Source organism: Carlito syrichta, unplaced genomic scaffold (assembly GCF_000164805.1).
Source record: "Carlito syrichta isolate Samal-C Ts95f unplaced genomic scaffold, Tarsius_syrichta-2.0.1 Scaffold311781, whole genome shotgun sequence".
NCBI lineage: Eukaryota > Metazoa > Chordata > Mammalia > Primates > Tarsiidae > Carlito > Carlito syrichta.
Genome location: NW_007255877.1, coordinates 46,634 through 53,482, shown reverse-complemented (window position 1 = coordinate 53,482; position 6,849 = coordinate 46,634).

The window sequence follows — 6,849 nt, the reverse complement described above, 5'->3', positions numbered from 1 at the left end:
AGCTGCACAGCTGGGCGCTGTATCCAGGGTATCACCAGCAGGCTGGGGTGGTGGAGAGGGTAGGGCATTCCCTCCTCTGGAGCTGGAAGCCTCCGATCAGCACCTTACACAAGCTTGGGGTTCTGTTCCCTTACACAAGCTTGGGGTCACACGCTGAGTGCCTCAGCCAGGGTGGGCCCAGGGCTCCAGAGCTCCAAAGCTCCAAAGGGAAGGCGGTGGCCCTGGGTCCCTCACATGATACTTCACCCAGAAATGGGTGGGCACCCAGAACCTCTCTGGGTGACTGGCAGCTTGGTGCTGGGTGCTGGGCGAGACGATGTAGCCAGGGAGGGAGCTGAGACCCGGGACTCCTGAGGAGGCAGGAGTCACATATAGTGGAGCAGCTGCAGCCGGGGGCCACAATATCTGGCCCTGTGTGGGACCAAAGGTCCCCGGGCCTCGTACCAGTGCGGCTGGCGGTGGACAGGGGGCTGCGGGAAGAAAAATAAGAGTCTTTTTGGGAACTCACGTTCAGAGAGTCTCACAAATTCACCTATGGTGTCACCATCTTCCCGGAACCTTGCACAAAACTTTTCTATATCTTATATAAAGTATTTAAATTCCTTGAGGTCTAATTGTGTTTTGGTTGTTATTTTATTGTTGTTGTTTATCCTTTATCCTCTTGAGTTTTAATTGTATATTTTTAAGATATTAGACTGTATATTATATGTGGCTAACTTCAATTGACACTGAAGATTTTGGGTTAAGGAATTTCTTCCCAGAGGGAAATTGTCACACACACACACACACACACACACACACACACACACACACACACACTTTACAATCACATAGAAAAAAATCACAGTTGGAGACAGCATCTATACCTCCATGCCCGGCAGCCTCGAAGGGAGTGGCAAGCAAGGACTCACGCTCCCCAGCCAGCAGGGCTCTTGTGCAGACCTTTATTCCCAACCCGGACACCCACACTCCGAGGCCTGTGTGAGGGCTGTGGCCGTGTCCTGCCTTGGGTGCCTCTCCTGAGATTCACCTATTGGAGAAGGAGAGGAGCCTTGAGGACTCCTTTGCCACACTCTCAATACTCAGCATTTTTACTCCTGCCTTTTCTCCTACCCTCTCAGCCCTCTTGTCTGTAAGATAGCAGGAGTCTTTTGGGGGAGGAGGCCCCCCAGCAGTGAGTTAGAGACCCGCTTCTGTGCGGATTGCTCTGGACTCTTGCCTGGTGCTGTTCCATGTGAAAAATGGCTCCAGTGGAGCCTATGGCTTGGGCCCACAACAGTGAGTGACAAAGTCTTGGCTGTGACTTTCATTTGAGCCTCTGTCTTCATTGGTCGCTCTCACACTTGACAACTTAGCTGTCTTTGGCTTGAATCAGCTCTTGACATTTCTTGGATAACACTCACAATTTTTTGAAGTCGTTAACCACATTTTTGTCACGTACTTAAAAGATGAAACTCTTTCTGTTCTGCAGGTTGCGAGGATTTCACATCATGCCATTTAACAGAACATAAAATTCCTAGGCCTCTTTAAATTATTGACAGCAAGGCTCCAACTGCTAAGAAGTCAGGAAAATCAATGGATTCAGATGCTGGAATTTCTCAAAAGCAACTATTTTTCTTTTGTGATATGTAGTGGAAAGATAGTCATACAAAAAAGTTTAACATTTTCTAGGTAAATAGACTTTTCTTATTTGCTAACCTTTCACTGTTCATTTATAATACCATCAAGTTGGAAATACCAATTATTGTCTATATTGTACTTTGGAGATATTTATTGATAATTCTTATTGCTTTAAATATGATAATTATTTGAGTAATCTTTATGTTATTAAAAAGAGTATAATATTACATAGTTATACATGCACAATCAGCATATAAATGTATTTTTTCTTTTTACTTCTTTCTCATATTGTCTATTTGATCTTTGTTTCAGAAAAAAAGTGTTTATGTCTTAATACAAAATTGAGAATGTGTCAATATTCCTTGTGATTACATAAATTGAAACATCAGAAGATGCGCCTAGCTTTTTAAACATAAATTTGTATGCATGCATGTTATTAATATAAATAATTCAGAAATGTTATGACATTCCTAAGAACGTGTCAGTACCTTCACTGTTCATGATGTGATTATATGTATCAGAGTCCTGGTACTAATTTTCATGATATCAGGCAACAACATTTTTGTGATACCAATGAACCACAGCCACAGCTGTTTCTTATCTATAGTTTTTGTTTTACTCATGTTTCCCTAAAAGTGCTTCCAATGAACTCTACGTCTTAGTGCTTTGTCTCAGAGAGGAGTGTGCCAGTACTCTTGAGATTAGGCTTCTGACAGAATTACTTAAATAATTCTGAGGGCCTTTGAATGGACTGTCATTTCCAGAACTCTAGTGAAGAAACTATGTGTTGATGAGATGTTAACCCAAGACGGAGTGGGACGAGAACTAATAAAATAGACCTGACAGCACTGACAGAGCATTGGGATTGTTTTTGTTGGGAACATAAATGTGGACCCCTCCTGCAATTATTTCCTTGGCAGCTAGCCATGGGTGTATGAGCTGGTGCTAAAATATCCTTTAAGAGATTTGTAGTTTCTGATCTCATGTATATTTATAGTTGTCTTTATTTGTGGTTTCCAGTCACATCTCTGTTCATCGTTGTAGCTATACCCATAGCTGTCTGCCACTGAGTTGCACACTTGCATTTGGTTGGTAGTTATTGGGACGCAGGAGAGGCTAACAATCCTGCACAGTAGGTGTTTTACATCCCTGTTTCAGGGCAAGTTCTTGAGACTTCATTGTTACCTGATGCTCAGTGTGTGTGAGCTTTCTGAGTTCTTGAAGACTCTGTTGTACCCCCAGTGTGGGAGTGTGGCCTAGAGAGTGGTGTCTACCTGCAAAGAGCAGGTGCTTCAGGACCCAGTTGTTGGATTGACTGTGCATTCACTTCAGTTGCTGAGGAGACATCATTTCCCTAGCAGGAATCTTCTCCTTCCTGATCAGGAGTGTCCTGTCATTCTTCGAGGCCCCAGAATGCTCCACAGCCTGCTTTCTGTGACCTACAGGGAGTGAGCCAGTTGCACCTGAATTCATGGAAGATCTGAGCAGGGGTCATAACTGCAGACTCCCAGTACCCTCAGGCTGACCGTGCTTAGAAGGGCACATGGGGACCTGCTCCCAGGAAGGCACTGTGCAGGAAGGCCTCAACCCCAAGGCCCATCACTGCGGGAGGGCTCTCCTTCCCAGAGCAGGCTTTCAGACACTTCTAGAAAGGCACCTTGTAAGAAATTTAGATGAGGATCAAAATTCTAACTCCAACCACTTTGTTATCACAAAGAATTGGAAAAACAGACCTGTCCAATAATAGAAATTGGTTGAGTAAACAAGGTATGCCCCTTCATTAAAACTTTAGGTATTTATTGAAAATGGAATTAATAAATAATTTTTATGACACAGGGACATGCTTAACAGATAATATACCATTACACATAGCTAGCAAATGTGTAAATTAACTGGCGTAGCCAAAGTGTGAGCTCAAAGTATAAAATGCATAGAAAAATGCATAGAAGGACTTAAGAATGGGGTGTTGCCAGGCATGGTGGCTCGCGTCTCTAATCCCAGTGCTTTGGGAGGCCGAGACGAGAGGATTGCCTGAGCCCATGGGTTCAAGACCAGCCTGAGCAACATGGTGAGACCCCGTCTCTACAATAAATCAAAAAATTAGCTGGGCAAGGTGGCACGTGCCTGTAGTTTCAGCTCCTTGGAAGTCTGAGGCAGAAGGATCGCCTGAGGCCCGCAGGTCGAGGGTGCAGTGGCCATGAGTGTGCCACTGCACTCCAGCCTGGGAGGCAGAGTGAGACTCCAACTCACAAAATAAAAAAATAAAAAATGGGGAGCTGCTTATAGGGAGCAGGATCCTGTGAGGAATTTAGTTGTTCCTTTGGCTTCTTTGTACTTTTGTACAGAGTGCTATTTAGGGCTCAAATTAGCAATAAAAATCCCTTTTAAACAAGCAGTACAGGACTTCAAAGGAAGGGCACAGCTCTGTGTGCTGCTTTCAAGATCCCCTTCTGCACAGAGAGGACAAGGTGGTTTCAACAATGTACATGGCCTCAAGGGGACGCTACTTTGATATATCACAGGGTGGGGGCGTGCAACACACACAGCTAGACAGTCATACAACATCAGGAAGACTGTGATCCCCATGGACCTGGGAGAGGGTCTGTGAGGTTCTGCTAAGTTGGAAAAAGTACAGAGTCAAGCCCGTTTTTGAAATACAACAATCAGAAATGCTCCTCAGATGTATAGAATTGTTAATTTGGGCTATTTCTGAGTAATTTAAATGCAATCCATTAAAAAATTTTTTTCAAGAATAGACATTCTAATTTTGTATCAGTATATTTGAAGAACCAATACAATGAATTTTTTTAATCAAAGCAATTTCTACGCTTTTATTTCACTTGATTTATGGGCATAAAAGCAGTGAAAGGAAGGTGAGCTTGGGGGAGCAGAAGAAAGGGTGGGGGAAGGAAATTCGGGGAACAAGGGAGGCAGCAGGTAACCCCACCTCCTTCTCCAGATCTGCTGGTAGCCTTCCCCACTCAGCCTGGTCATCTTCCCCACTGACCACATCTTGGCTGATGCCAGATGCCCCAGCCAAGAAATCAGTGTCCAGAAAACTTGTCTGGAGTCTGATCTCAGTTCTGACCCAGAGATTGGGAAACTAGTGTCCACGTGCCAGTCCTGGTGCCTGGTGAAACCCTCTGTCTTTTGGGGGCACCCACGTCACCTGGGAGTTTTTTATATTAAGCAAGACAAAGACTGAAGTTGAGGAATCTGGCTCTTGATATACAGGGCACAAATCCTGGAGAGACTGCAGGGGTGAAGAATAGTAAAGAATGAGTGGCTATGCTTCACTTCCAAGTGCTTCTTGAGAAAATCAGCATACATAGGTGTCAGCTGAGATCTGAACCCTAGCTTAGAACCCCCAACTGTGTGCTGACCTCAGTTCCAGGAGCCCCTGCCCTCCACAAGAGGACAAAGGGAGAGGGACACGAGAGAAGAAGCGGCTTGATTCTGGACATGCTAATTAGGCACCTACTGTGTGCTGGGAAGACGCATTATAATCCTTCCAAGATCCGTCCTCAACTGCAGCAGGATACCTAGGGTCTCCAAGGCCATGACCATGCTAAGGAGGGGGGTGTTAGCATGGGAGCATCCTCATGGAGTGCTGAAACTCAGTCAACGCTTTCCATCAATGCTTGTTTCTTCTCTGTACAAGACCGTATTTCAAGGCAGCCTGGAACACCCAGAGCAGCACAAGGAATGTTCTTAAAACTAGGAGAATAAGCCAGGCTCAGTGGCTCAGCCTGTAATCCTGCACCTTTAGGAGGCTGAGGTGAGTGGATTGCCTGAGCCTGCGGGTTCGAGACCCGCCTAGGCAAGTTGGCGAGACCTCAGCTCTACAATAAATAAAAAATGAGCCAGGCGTGGTAGCGCGCACCTGTAATTCCAGCTACTTGGAAGGCTGAGGCGGCAGGATTGCCGGAGCCCAGCAGGTCGAGGTTGCGGTCGCCGGGAGTGGCCACTGCACTCCAGTCTGGGCGACAGAGTGAGACTCCAACTCAAAAAAAACCAACAAAAAACCCCCCAAAACTAGCAGAATATATGGGGTGCAGTGCTGAGCCATTGTGGGCAAGAAAATCCACCCTATCTTCTTTGCTCTGTTGAAACCAGCCTCTTTGGGAGGCAGCATATGGTGGTGCTTGCCTGCAAATAAGTTGAAAGCATCTGTGAAAGAGATGCTTTCCTTTCTCAGTTGAAGAAGGAGGAGGGCTCAAGGCTTGAATGGGTGATAACAAAAAGGCTTCTTTATAAGATCCATTCATTCTCACCACCACTGCCACATCCCCTTCCTAAAAGACAGCTCAACAGTCCCTCACTGACTCTCCGGTCTCCAGCACATCCACCGCTCAGTTCCTAGAGGGCCACAGAAATCCCACACTGTCTGCTTCCCAGCTGGACACTCCCCAGTCCAGCAAACATGCCTCTTCCTCTGCAAGACCCCCGTGTGTCGGCCCTGCCTCATCTTGTTCCCTCTGCTGAGATCCTGCTGTCTCTTTACGTCCCAAACACACTCACAATTCCAGTGCAAGACCAGAGCCGTGTCTCATGCACATATCCCTACCCCTCATCTCACCTTCCTCCCCAACGCATTGCTACTCTCTGAAGGCACTTATACGAGATTGTTGTCACAGATAAGAACTTAGAACACCTTTACAGTGTTTATGTTTCACACTTCCAAGTGCTAGGATTTAACATAATGACTGTTCTCTTGGTAAATGCTCTCTTCCTGGAATGTCTTGGTTGGACACCCCCAAGGTTTAGCTCTTTCCCCACGTATCTAGTCAGAGTCTTGCTTGTCCAGAGTGAAAATGTGGCTGTCACCTAACTTGGCTGAGCACTGTCTCTGTGCGTAAGACACCTATTTCCTTCTCAGAGACTCCCCCTCTTGGAAGTTATCTCTGCTCAGAATTCTCATAAATGTTATCTGTGCCAACTTCCTAAAACAAGTGTTGTTTTCATCTAGGCTAGTTTTAGAAATTAAGAGACAGTTTGCACAGAAAAGCCTTTTATTCTTATTCTTTGATCCAGGGTTTATTCATGAGGTAAAATTGTAAGAAAGGTTGAATTAGTCTTATTTATTTTATTTTTTTATTTTTATTTTTTGAGTTGGAGTCTCACACTGTTGCTCAGACTGGAGTGCAGTGGCTGCTCCCGGCCACCGCAGCCTCGACCCACTGGGTTCCAGCGATCCTTCCGCCTCAGCCTTCCGAGTAGCCGGAATTA